At 39.3% G+C, this 14,475-nt stretch overlaps 2 protein-coding genes across 3 annotated transcripts in view; one reads left to right on the top strand and one right to left on the bottom strand.

Annotated features, from left to right (window-relative positions):
• ANKIB1 (ankyrin repeat and IBR domain containing 1) overlaps positions 1-12,018 on the bottom strand; it is a 153,525-nt gene extending 141,507 nt beyond the window's left edge. The window contains exon 1 of the mRNA XM_080818598.1: positions 11,475-12,018. The gene's annotated coding sequence lies outside the window, so the exon portion shown is untranslated. The remainder of the gene's footprint in view (positions 1-11,474) is intronic.
• A 24-nt stretch (positions 12,019-12,042) lies between these two features.
• KRIT1 (KRIT1 ankyrin repeat containing) overlaps positions 12,043-14,475 on the top strand; it is a 36,849-nt gene continuing 34,416 nt past the window's right edge. Inside the window, exon 1 of one of the 2 annotated variants that reach the window (XM_080818600.1) lies at positions 12,043-12,532. The gene's annotated coding sequence lies outside the window, so the exon portion shown is untranslated. The remainder of the gene's footprint in view (positions 12,533-14,475) is intronic. The other variant, XM_080818601.1, reaches the window with a different exon arrangement.

Raw genomic sequence — 14,475 nt, 5'->3', positions numbered from 1 at the left:
TGGATCCCAGGACATCTGAGCTGAAGGCTTAACCGACAGAGCCACCCAGGTGCCCCTAGGCTGTACAACTTTTAGGTTAAACACTGGCACACTGACATCATGGTACATACCCTACTTAAAACCGGTCCTTGATATGTAGTTGATGCTACCTAGATTTAAGGGCACAAAATTCCAAATGAAGAGAGGTTTCGTTTAAATCATATTCTAGATAGTGGATAAGAGAAGTTCCTAAGTAAATGGACCTGAGCCCTGTTTTTTCCAACTTTAATCTATCCTGCAGCTGACTATTCATCTTCCTGTGTCCATTCAACTGTGTTTTTACCTTTTAAGATGCGGTTTGGAATTACAGTTAATTTCCTTCATTTTATCTCCCCCATCAGAGTTCCTCATCAGTGTCCAAAAAATGATTTAAGGAATAATTTTTAAAATTCTCCCAGTGCTTCTACACAACTAGTACTGTTTTAGAAGCCTAAGGGAGAAATAAATTTCACACAATAGATGCCAGCAACCTCAGCAGCACTTGGGAAATTAATAGAAATGAAAACTCTCAGGTTCCACCCCAAACTTACTGAATCAGAAACTCTGGGGGTGGGGCCAACAATCTGTGCCTTAACAAGCCCTCCCAGTGATTCTGATACATGCTAAACTTGGAGAACCTCTAGCTCAAAACATTAATGTTCAATTTTCTCAAGGAATATCAGTTGCAAAGTCTACTAAACCATAATCCTTGAGTATAACAATCTTATTATTTTGCACTTTTGACTGCCTTATGTATCCAGCATTTAACCCACATTCAGTTTGTGAGTAGTTAAAAAATCAGAAGTAACACCTCCCTCCGAGTTTCTGGAGAACGTTTTTCTTCATACTATGACACCAAGTTCTCAAAGCAACCTCTCTCCTTCCTTTCTTGCCCTCCCTACTCTATAGAAAAGGTAATTTTTTCAATCAGAATATCATATGCTAACTTTCAAAGTAATTTTGTAGATGTCATGTCAAGTCACATTTCAGAGCAAGAAAAACCCCCCAGAAGATTAGAGCTGACCCCTAAACAACATGGGGGTTGGGGTGCTAGACCCTACAGAGTCAAAAATCCATATATAACTTTTGATTCCCCCAAAACATAACTGGACTGCTAATAGCCTACTGTTGAGTGGAAGCCTTACTGATAACATAAACAGTTGATTAACACATATTTTGTATGTTATATATATTAAATACTATATTCTTATGATAAAGTAAGCTAGAGAAAAGAGAATGCTAAGAAAATCACAAGGAAATACATCTACAGTATTATATCGTATTTATTTAAAAAAAACCCACATAATAAATGGACCTGCGCAGTTCAGACCCATGTTGTTCAAGGGTCAACTATATTTATCCAAGTGTATCAATTTTACAAGAAAGAAAAACTGAGGCCTATAGACATCACATGGCAAGCACATCCTAACAGAGGTGGACAGACGGACACCAAAGGATGACATTATTATCTCCAGCCTTCTCTACCTGGCCTGAGTCAAAATATCTCGTTTAACAAATTTAAATAAAGTAAGGCATTAGAATGATTGAAAGAGATACAGGATAATCTTTACCTTTCAAATCCTCTCTGGAAATAAAAATAAATACATCATCAAAAATCACCATTGTGGGGCACCTGGGTGGCTCAGAGGGTTAAAGCCTCTGCCTTCAGCTCAGGTCATGGTCCCAGGGTCCTGGGATCGAGCCCTGCATTGGGCTCTCTGCTTGGCAGGGAGCCTGCTTCCTCCTTTCTCTCTGCCTGCCTCTCTGCCTACTTGTGATCTTTGTCTGTCAAATAAATAAATAAAATCTTTAAAAAAAAAATCATTGCTGTATGTATTTATTGGCAATACTGATGTCCTTTTCTCATTCCATGCTCTATCTACTAACTGGAAAAAAGGGCCCTTGACATTATTAAGAATGCTATTCAGCTATCTAGTGACATGCCATGCCATGACAGAGTCTTGTCCTCCACTGTCCTATCAGTTCAATATTAAATTTCTCAGACATAAATCTCAAGACTGTTTATAACTGTCTCGTTCACATAATGTGGCAATTTTTCTGACCAACATTTATATCTTCCTGGTTATACTCCATTCACCACTGAGACTGCCTGGAGAAAGCAAGAGTGCAGCTCCTTTGATACTTTGTGTTCCAAGCCGAAAACCATTTTAATTGTACTCTAATCTTACTTCACAAGGGTTTTGAGGTAACTTACAAGCAACATACTGGTAATTAAATAAGTTAAAGGGAAATAAGTGCTGTGGAAGGTAACACAGCCTTCCACATGGAAAGAATATGAGCTTTGGAGCCATGAAACCAAGTTAGAGTTTTAATTCTGGTCCTTACCTGCCTTCATTTTATAGGCTTAGAAACCATAATATCAGTATACCGCCTCATATTGCTGATATATGTATTTTTAGTTACCTTAAAATATAAACTCCTTAAGAATAGGAATAATGTTTTATGTCTGCATTATATCATATTCACATAGGTGTTCATTAAATATTTATTTAACTAATATGCAACAGATTTTATTTTATTTTTTTCTAAAGTAAGTTCTATGCCCAACATGGTACTCAAAATCACGACCCCAAGATCAAGAGTCGCACACTCTACCATTGAGCCAGCCAGGCACTCTTAATATGGAATAGATGTTAATGTGTCAGATAAATTTCCTATCTAGTAGGTGCCCTTGCCTCCTGATCCCACTTCCCAAAGTGCCCCTCACCAACTACAAGCAGCTTACCTTTCTCAAAAAACAAATCTGAGCTTGTTCAATTACACTTTAAAACCTTCCCAAGGCTTCCAGTCCCTGGAATTAAGGAGTAGTCTCTGACTAAACCAGAATTTATCTTAACCCAGACTATCTCTTTTAACTTAGACCCACCTCTGAATTACTAAAGCTCCTAGAATGTTCTTCCCATACCCCTAACAAGCTCTTCTTTAATAGGCTAACTCCAACAAGTCATTCTCAACTGAAAAGCACTTTCTCCATCAACCCTTATAGGGTTGTAACTGATCATAGCTCCTCAACCCTCAAGTAACATAGTTAGATGTCCTGCCTCCTAAGTTGATAATACCCTCAATTTACCAACTAATATTATAATGAAATGTTTAATCTGCTTTTCCAATTACCTGGTAAACTTTTTGAGATCAAGGATCACATTATATTGAGTATTAAATCCACTTTTTACCAGTTACTGGCACATAAAAAGCCTTTAATGAGTATTACTTACTGAACATAAGGATAAACTCCTATGTTCTTAAAATCTACAGTTTCCAATCTGAGAATATAATCTGTTTATTTCCCTGGTGTCTGTAAATAACTTTGGAAAAAAACCCATAGTTGCCTAATGGGTTAAAGATTCTGGGGCCTTATTCTGTACATACATTTATTATGACACAGAAAGCAAAATCGGTATTATTATTTTCAAAGAACAGAGAAAATATTTCAAAAGAACTTGCTATTTGGGGGGACCTGCTTAGTCTTGGCCTCATCCCTCATAAGTTACAGTCACCAAACTGGATTTGATCCTCAGTTAAAACAAGCAGAGCAATGAATGATGAAAGAAAAAACTGAAGGAAGTTGCTTCTCAGCCTGGAATGCCAGGTGGGACCAAAGGTGACTGAAAGAAAGACCAGTAAGCCTGAATTCCTGACAGTATTGTGGAAGCACCATAACAGATCTGGATGGCTTACCACTAATTTCCCACTACTTATGGAAAATGACACCCCTAATTTGTGTGTATCATTGTTTTTTAGATTTCTAGAGCAAGTGAACATGATTCCTCATTGACAGGAAAGACAATACAAAGTTAGAAGAAAATTTATGAAAAAGTTTTTATTACCTAAGATAGGAGAGAGATATTTTCAAGACAGAACAAGCAGAAGCTACAGAGAAAAAGACACAAATGATTATATGAAATACCCCCTCCCCAAAATGTATGGCAAATAATGCCATAAACTATGACCCCCTCCCCCCAAAAAAGACTTGACAGAACATATTTGCAAAGAAAGCTAAAGGATTATACTGATAACATATCAAAGAGAACCAAAATATTGGTAAGGAAAAAATCCAATAGGAAAATGAATAAAGATATGAATGAGCAATTCATAGAACTGAAAAATCAAAAGGACCAACTAATATATCAAATGATGCTCAGCTTCACAAAGTTAATGAAATGCAGAATTAAGCACCAAAAGAAACTTTTTACTCATCTTCTTGCAAAAACAACAACAACAAATCAGCGATAATAAGCTTGTGGGGGAAATACTCTTGGACATTAATGATGGCAATAAGAAATATATCAACATTTCTGAAAAATAATCTAGTGTTACTTATTAAAATTAAAATGGCATGTATTGTGTACAAGATACTCATTGCAATACTGTTCATGATAGACTAGAAACAACCAGGATGTCTAAAATGAGCACAGATATGGTTTCAGATATCTACTGCTACATCCCAAACTTAATGCCTCAAAGCAATTATGTTATTTCTCATAATTATGTAGGCTGGCTGGGCAGGGTTGGCTTCTTTTTGTTTGTCTGTTTTTGCTGATTTCACCTCTGGTTCCTCTGTGGGTACATTCAGCTAAAGAGTCAGCTGGGCTAGCAGATCCGAAGGAGTCCACTTTCATGTCTGTCGGTAAGTGCGGTCCACTGGGTAGTCTAGGTTCACTTCCAAGAGACCTCTCTCTCATCCTCCTATAGGCCAGACCAGCCTCCCTACATGGCAGTTGCAGGCAATCATCCCTGGAATGTCTCTTAAGGACTAACCTCTAGATCTCACATATCACTTCCACCATATTCATTGGTTAAAGCAAATCACAGGGTCAACCAGGACTCATGAGATGGAGGAAGAGATTATGCCTCTAGAGAGAAGCAGCAAAGCCATATTGCAAAGGGGAATGGATAAGGATGGAAGGACTTTATGATTGCTAATCATTAATCCCAGGTAGGTAGGGGTATCTGCGTGTATGTGCATGCACACACAATGAATTATTATACAGTCATTAAAAAAACAAAGTGTAGAATGTAATATATTATATTCTAATATATTAATATAGAATATTAATATAGTATGTTACCATTTTTATGTGGGGAAATTATGTATACATTTCATCTCATATATGTATGTTTATAAATCCTGGAAATACACTTAAAAATTAACTAATGAGGGTGCCTGGGTGGCTCAGTGGGTTAAGGACCCTGCCTTCGGCTCAGGTCATGGTCCCGGGGTCCTGGGATCGAGTCCCGCATTGGGCTCTCTGCTCGGCGCGGGAGCCTGCTTTCCCCCACCCCCTGCCTGCCTTTCTGCCTACTCTGTCTGTCAAATAAATAAATAAAATCTTTTAAAAAATTAACTAATGAAATACTGGGCCATGCAAAGCAGTCTGCATGCTGGCTAGATAAAGGGCACTAAAGGCATGTCAGGAAGGCCAGCAGAGCAGTGAGCCAACTAGCCGGAGGTGAGGATAAATAGGTGTTGTGTGGAGATCTGCACAGGGTTGTAGGCCCAGTCAGGGGTTATAGATCCACAAAAAGGCACAGGCCAGTAGGCCCAGCAATCAATGACACGGGGTGGTAGAAGATGGTCTACATGGCAGGGAGAATGGTAACATGCTGAGGAAGTAACTCAAACAACTGGACAAATGATAACTACACTGAGGCTAATGTGAAGCCAAATTTCCTACTGCCAGAGAAGACATTTATAAATGTAGAAAGGAAGAAGGTTAGAAAGAACCCTGGAGTATTAGACTGGAGCTGAAAGGATAGGGACAAATTTATGGTTTAATAATACATATATCCAGGTACAGAAATAATTATGGAAAATATACATGTGTGTATTATATATGTCTGAGTATACAAACCATACTCAGAGTCATACATTTCCTAGTTCCAAAAGTAATGACACCCCAGTAACAATAAGCACACTGAGCCTCTAAATCTTTGTTTTTAAATACCATCTTTTACAAAAGCAAACAACAATAACAAAGATCAAACAGGATTTCTTAGAGAAATGGCTGATTCCAGGGTTAGACCAGGCAAAGCACAGAATGAACAAGGAACAGCATGTTCTGCCAGAAATGCACAATGAATGAGATGGGAGCATGATAAACAGGCATAGGAGCCAGCTTGAAGGGGCTCCCACAGGCTAAATCAGGAACAATTTAGACAGCAAAATAAGTAATAATAGTAACAAATCACAAAAGATTAAATAAAATAGAAATTCATGAGTCCTTACAGATTTAATAAACAAATAATTAAATGGGGGAGAAAGGAAAGTTCCACTTTATGATAAAATCCCAACTAATACAAGTAAAAGAAGTAAGAGTAATATCATTTGGCAATCATAGCAGTGGTTAATTAAGGTGAGAATCTTCACTGATACCCACATTAAGGCTAGTGATTAGAGACGTTTGATAAGAAACAAGATGCTGGCATAATTTTGGAATACCTCTCCACAAATACTGATCAAATACAAAAGGATACCAAAGTGACCGGTGACTTATTTATTTTAAAGATTTTATTTATTTATTTGACAGAGAGAGCATGAGTGAGTGAGAGCTCACAAGCAGGGGGAGGGGCAGAGGAAGGGGGAGGAACAGAGGGAGAGGGAGAAGGGAGAAGCAGGTTCTCTGCTGAGCAGGGAGCCTAACATGGGGCTTGATCCCAGGACCCTAGGATCATGACCTAAGCCGAAGGTAGATGCTTAACCTACCAAGCCACCCAGGCGCTTCTGATCAACGTTTTAATCACCAGCAATGACAAGGATGACATCATATGCTTCTGGATGCAAAGTGCTAAGAGCACAGACCCATTTCTGTGGCATTCCTGCCACAAATGCATGAACTGACTGGAGTCAAGAGGGAATATTACATGAACCTACGTTGAGGATCATCCTATAGAATGTAGGGCCTTGTACCTTCGAAACCTGTCATGGACATGAAAGAGGGAAAAATGAGGCTGAAGAAGTCTGAAGAAACATGATGACTAAATATAACATATATTCCTGGATAGAATCCTGGCCCAGAAAAGTAAGAGATATTGTTCCAACCATTGATGAAATATGAATAAGTTTCCTTGGACTAGGCAGTAGTGTTGTACCAACACTTATTTTCTGATTTAGAGGGGTTTATGTTGGTTACAGAAGAGAGTGCCATGCTTTTGAAAAAACAGACACAGTGTTTACAGGTGATGATACACCATGTCTGCTGCTTGCTCCAAAAGGTTCAGAAAAAAGACTATAATAATGGGTATGTATGCATGTATTTTTATACAAATACACACACATATATGTAATGTATGTATGGAAACAGAAAGAAAGCAGGCAATAGAAGAAATGCAGTAAAATATTAACAATACTGAAATCTGAGGGAAGGAGGTATGGGAGTTCTTTGCCCTGTTCTGGCATCTTCCCGCAAGTCAGAGAAAGTCATCTTTTCTGTAAATCATCTTTTCTGCCTGAGGTCAGAAAACAGAATAAAAATCCTGGCTTAAAATGTTTATTTACAAACTTTCCTTTACAATACTCTGAGGGGATAGATTAAGGAGGACAATGTTTTTATGCTCATTTGGAGAAGAGCATCTCAATGTTTTTAAATGAAGTTCCTTTCTCTTCATGGATTTTCAATAGGCATTTTACAATTCAATGAAGAAAGGAATCTTGATTTACTTATCTTAAAGGTCCTAGCACCTAACACATTTATAATTTAGCCACTGTTATATACATGAACAGGAACTCCCAATATTGTTCTAATCAGAAAATAGTGACCTGGGTATCAAGAATTCTGCTACATGGAAAGGAAAAAAACTATCTATGTCATGTTAAAATATGTCTGACTGAGGACAGGAAAACATCAAGGATTACCTTTCTTAGGAACCTGAAGGAGGAATAGTATCTGCTCTATAGTCCTAAAAACAGAGGAGTGCATAACCAGCAGCAAAGGCCTTTACCTCAAGAATGGCAAACTGTTGAAAGTTTATGGTAAAAGCAAAACAAAACAAAACAACAAAAACGGAATAAAATGTTAAGAATACAATGAGGTTTTTGGAGAAGACAGTTGAGAGTGGAAGATCATCTTTTAAAAAAATGTGAGAGGCTCTGAGATGATTAGACTGAACTGTATCAAACTGCTGGTAAAGCATATATCCTAAAAGATGAGCAAGTTTATTTTGTAATCTGAAGAAATACATTTTCACTGCAGAGACCAACACTCTCCAAGACATTAAACAGTTATTAAAATTATACTCAAAACTTAAAAAGCTAAATAGATTTCATATAACTCAACACCCTATCTTTCCTGGAGAATACACACATTTTAAAGAACATTTTATAAGCTGTTGTTCCTACTGTGGAACTAGGGAAAAAAAAAAATACATGCCTGAAGATCTATATTACAGTTAGCCATAATGAACTTCAGAACTGTTTTTTCTAAGGTTTCAACAACTACTGATTATTACATTGATAGTATATAATTCATGTGCTTTAGAAAACAAAAGATATTAATCATTTATTAATCAATCATTAATCATTAATCAATGAAAATCTATTCAAAGCATTATTAGAGAATTAAAAATTGCTATAACTATATTATGTCTTTTTCTTACAGAGGAATCTTAAGGTTGAATCTTCTCTAGCATATTCCAAGTAAAACAACATTCAGCATTACTATAAATCAGAATCTGTATGGTTTTTAAATGGAGATTTAAAACTTTTTAGGACCGTTTTAAGAACTGGATGAAATTATGTATATAAAGCCTTTAGCATGTTAGTACAAGTACTCATAAATGGCATTTAATGTATTTATTCTTATAGAAAAGATATGAAACAACCCCCAAATACAGTAAAGTGACTTCAAAATCTATTAGAGATGTCTGTAAAAGCAAATGGATAGGATCACAGTCAAAAACTAGACCGGCAAATTCAATGAGGAAACCAATCACAATTTATTTATACTGCAGTCCCAGGATCTAACATAGTGCCTGGCACACACAGTAGGCATTCAATAAAGGTTTACTGAAATGAAATAAGTATGAAAGTAAGTTATCTCAAAAGAAAAAAAAAGGTAGTCTAAGACTGTCTGAAAAATAAACTTAGAGTCCAGAAATTACTATTCCCTAAGCAAGTGTCTTTCAGAAAGGAAATAAAATACACAAGCATTTTTAAAACCATGCATAGCAACTCCTCTCAGACTGGTCTTTTAAATAATGACCAAGCCACTTTCAAATCTGGTTTGGAATATGTGTCACATATAAGTCTAATATTACAGAAAAGTATTTTAAAATTTCATCTAAATAAATGTTTTCATCCTCAAAGAAGAAAAAAGCACCCAAAGCACTGAGGAATCTTTTCTAACTTCCATTCAAGGAGACTCAGATGAGCTTAATTCAAGTTCTTCCATCTATTTATATGTGAAAATTAGCTTGAACTTTTACTTACAAGTACAATGTAAATACGCAGATTTCACTTTCACAAGTTCAACTGCATACTCCAGAAAAGGAAGAGGAAAGAAAGAAAATCAGGTCTCTCAAAACTGGGCAGTGCTACAGAGTACAGAAGAGTAACTAAAAAAACTTTTGTCTCAGCAGCCACCTGTTAGAACTCAGCCTTATGGCATAATCTGCACGGTTTTGGAAAATTTTCATATTGAAAACTCAAAATTCCCAGTGCTGTTGGCAGGCGGAAAAAGTGTAATATGAAAATACAGTGCTATCTTTCCCACATTCCTTCCAAAAATAACATGGATCAATAGACTTAAAAAAAAGAAAGAAGGAAAAAGACTCTTCCAAGTTATAGCCAATTACCTCACTCACATTTGGAAACTCATCAATTTTCTGAAAAGCAAAACCATACCTTTAATAATACACTCAACTCTGTACAGAGCTTGGCTTCTGAAACAAGCCAGTAAAGTATACTTCCAGACAGACAGCTGGAGCTACGTCTCCTGGGCCTACTTCAAACTAAAATCTGTGAACAGTATGAAGTAACAAATCAAGTAATAGATCCAAATCAAGTGCTAAAAGAAGGTTTTGAAAACAACCACAAAAATCAACATTAAACACATCTACCTTTCTTAACACAATGACTATATTTTTAGGAAAAAAAAAAAAAAAACCCAAGGCTACCAATTTACATTACAGAACAGTTTACAGAATAGTAACAAAGAACTGCATTATGCAGAATAAAATTATTCTTAAGTAATTATTTACTTCCTATAGTGCCCTGGAAAGTGTCACCACCATGATGGTGTGTTAAGAGCTTACTGTTCAGTCACTGACAGCATTACAATTACTTTTTAATCTAATTTCTGGAAAATTCTGCAGTTTGCCAGTTAAAAAAGCAAACTAAATTTAAAAAGAAAAAAAAATGCCTACCCTCAAATCTGGAAATATACATTGAAGATATTCACAGTTAATTTCTTTTTTAAACTAAGAAACAGTAAGGTCATAGGCACAAGTGTGTAACATCTGTAGGTGTCTGATCTAAATCAGTAAAAAAGTCTCTCTGAAATTAACAACTTAAAGTAATATCTTACCAAATACAAGCTGACGCGATCTTTAAAAATCACTTTAACCACTAACAATGCAACACTTTTTTTCCCACACCATACACACACACACACACACACACTTCGTAAATTAAGAACTAAACGTAAATCCAAAACACTAAAAATTTAAAGACATAGAAACATACTGGAAATATTAGACCTTTGTTTTTAAATTCGTTTCTCAGATCTACTAGCAAAGCTATTCTGGAATGGATCTTCATTCCAATACAAGATTGTTTAATATTCCAATTCCGTGTGAACACAGCTTGTGAGACTAATTCTTAAAACCTCAGGAGATGCTTAATTACAGCTCTAGTTCCAATTTCCTGCGACTCAAACAGCAATGTACAGAATAGAGCTTAAATACAGTTAAGAGGGGAGAGGAATGAAGGTCCAGGGAACGAACCTTTTGTTTTGGTGTCAGAGGCTGCAAAAATAAAGGTCCATCAGAGCTATCGGCACCTATCCCCACCCATCCTGACGATGCAGAGCACTTTCACCCATCCGCTCAAGACCCTCTAGCCCACGAGATCCGCTGAACCCGTGGCTTTCCGTTTCAAAAAATGGGGGGCGGGGGCGGAGGTTGGGATGTCTGGGATAGAGAGAGAAAGAGAGGGAGGACACATATCTTTGAGGACAGAGGGACAAGGAGATGCATCTGGCTGGGGAGGATGGGACGCGCCACTGAGACTTGCAAATTCGCTGGGAGAAAAGCCCCACGGGACCGACGGAGGATGCTGCCTGTTCAGGGATGGGGACAGAGAGGGGTACAATCCTCCACAAAAGGAAGGAGACACATTACTGGGAAACCCGTGAGGGCGTGAACTAGGCAGCGCTGAACTCGGAGCCCAAAAAGGGTTGAGACAGCCTCATACACACTCGTATGGTGAAGCTGAGACTTACGGTTACTTCCCGGGCTGAGGGTAAGAGTCAGGTGGACCCCGCAGCTCTGCAGTTCTGCCACCGCCGTGGCCGCCTCTGCCTCTCGCGCGGAGCAGGTGACCTCAGGTACCCTCCCCGCCCCACCCACCCAGGCGGGCGCCCCCTCCTCGCTTGCCCGGGTGCGCCCGCGGGGCAGAGGCTGCTAGGGCTGAGGGTGCGCACTAGAGGCCCGCGAGGAACCCTGCGTGAGACGGAGGCGCCCGCAACGACACTCAGACTGGGCGGGCGCCCCCCATCCCTCTCTGGCCGCCGCGCCGCCTCACTCAAGGGAGGGGAAGAGGGGGCGGTGGCTTTTGCCTCCGCCTCGCGGTCAAGTCCGGCTCATGCTCAAGCCTTGCGCGCGCGCACGCAGCCCGGGCCGCCCTCCTCCCCTCCCCCGCCGCCGGCTCAGCCGCTGGCGTGCCGGCCGCTGCCACCTCTGTCCTGGAGCCGCCGCCACCAACCCCAGACAGCCCGCAGCCCCAGCGGGAAGCAGCAGGAACGGCAGCAGCTCGTCCGTCGACCCGGAAGCTCTTCCGTCGCCAACTGCGACGCTGCAAGGGGTGTAAACCCGGAAGTGATTTCCTCGCCCCGGTAGCGGCGGGATGGAAAGGAAAAGCGTTTGAAGACCTGGAAACCCTTAACTTCGGGAGAGGGTGGTGTCGTGCTGAGGTGCGAGAAGAGGGAAGGACAATAAAAAACTAGTCCACAAGAGTTGCTCCGAGTCCAGAGATCCGGGCTTGTAAGGCGCGTTTTGGGAAGAGCGGCCGAACACGCCCGGAGACTTCTGGTGGCCACCAAGGGTTTTCCTGTCACAGGAAGTTAGGCCCGGCTGCTGGGAAACAGAAGGGAAGGAGGAATGAGAAAGCGGTGACGGCACCCCGCCCCGCAGGTGACTGTCCCACCCAGTGAGTTGAATGTAGCGGCCCGGGAGGTGCTCCGCCGCCCTCACGGGTGAGACGAGGAGGAGCGAGGACCAGACTCCAGCGAGAGAAAACAGAGGTGGGAGGCTGAACTATCTCCACATCTAGTTTCTCCAGGCAAGGAATTTATTTCTTACAAGTAGTAACAAAGAAGCCAAAGCCACTCTTGGGGTGGCAGCTCTTTGAGGAAAGAGCCGTGCACGTCCTTTCCTGGTAGTGGACGTTGGTGGGTGGTGGCAGAGGAAAAACCTAGGCAGATTGTTATTTTTGTCATTTCAGGGAAAGCGATTTACAACCTGTCATTCCAGCTTAGCTCGCCCCTACACTTCTTTCCATCTTTTGAGGCTTTCTGGCCTTCTTTGCTTTTTATTCATAGTGTTGTTTTATTTTTTTTAATCTTCAAAAGAAATCTTTGATGTAGCTGGCCCGACTCTGGATCTCACTCCCATTCCCTTCTCACTCTGTTGGAGAGCGTGTGTGCCTTCACAGTTTGTTTGCAAATGCGTCTTTCTCTCTGCATCTACAGTCTCTTAACTGCTTTGATAGCCTCATCTTATTTGGGGGAAATGCCAGAAATACAGATGTGTTTTCATAACAATATAAAAACAAATCACTCCATGACCTTTGCCCGTTAACCCCATGCTACTGTATTAGTTGGTTCTCTTAGAATTGGGTTGCAGAACTACAGCAGCAGCTGATAGATAGCATATTTACATATGCTAAGCATGAAATCATGCTCCTCTAAATAACCTTGGTCTTCACTGTAGATTTCATTTGGTTCCCAATGCCAGTGTTACTTAGTTCCTTCTCTGTAAGCCAAATTCAGTGTAATTGCCTTCAAAAGCAATTTGAAGATTATTACATGTCTTAAATTACAGAACAGAATGTCAATTAACAGAAAGCTTTTGAAAATTATCAGTGACACTTGTTGACCTTCATAAGTGATGATTAGTAGAATTGGTTGAAGGGACAAGGAGAAAGCAAGCTAACATAGGAGTAGCACCGATGGCTTTTTCCTAATCTACTTTATTAGTACTTCCTCCCTTTGTAGCAAAAGGATGAGATTTTTATGGTCAGCAAATCCCTCTAGAAGAATTCTTACATTTAGTCTCCATCTCTTCTTTTTAATGTTATAATGCTTTAAAATAGTGAATTGTTCTAGGAGAATGCAGAAGGATCAAGTAATTTAGCTACTCCGCCTCAGCTTTTTTTTTCCTGTAAAATAGGGATGATAATGTCTACCTTCATCAGGTTTAGGGGGAATAAAATGAATTAATATATGGAAAGCACTTAGCATAGTGTCTAGCACATAATCACTGTAGGTGTTAGCTATTCACATTATTTTACAAACATTAAATGTTATATTCAGAAAACAAAAGCAATAAAGACTTAAGGACAACCTGATAAAATCACTATGTGGACAGAAAAGTTTTGTGGTTTGGCTTGGTTTGGTTATTTAAAGTTGACATGGTTTTAAAAAGATTGAGAAACATTGCTTAAGGATGGAAGAAGGTAGATCATTTTCTGTCTCAGGAACATTTTATAGAGACCTAAGATAATGTCCCATTTTTTGGTTTTTACTTATGAAAACACATTCTGATCATTGGTGGTAATTTCTGTTAGCATGCACTTTGCAAACTGGTAAATCCTCTTGTCAACTTTGACTTGTGCTTATTAAATTTATAATACCCATATTCACATACTGAATCTTCTCTTTTTCTCTGGTGTAAAAGGCTTTAGTTTGTTCATCAGTACCCAACATAGCAAACTATTTTTTTGAAGATATTATTTACTTTTTGTTAAACGGGACTCTATGGTATAGCAAAGAAATGTTGACAAGCCTGCCCCACGGGGACTAAATGGCATTTGCACACCTCCCCTTTCCCAGTCACAGTGAAAACCAGAAATGTCCCTACATATTTCCAAATGATGCCATGTAGGGTACCACCCCCAACTGAGAACCACTTCTGCATATTTGTAAGGTCTCATTGCTTGGAACATTATCATTTATGCCTAAGCATTTTTCAGAATAGAATGAGCCATAAGAAAGTGCCACTTAG

The sequence above is a fragment of the Martes martes genome, assembly GCF_963455335.1.
Source record: "Martes martes genome assembly, chromosome: 11".
NCBI lineage: Eukaryota > Metazoa > Chordata > Mammalia > Carnivora > Mustelidae > Martes > Martes martes.
This window is presented reverse-complemented; position numbering and strand designations above follow the sequence as displayed.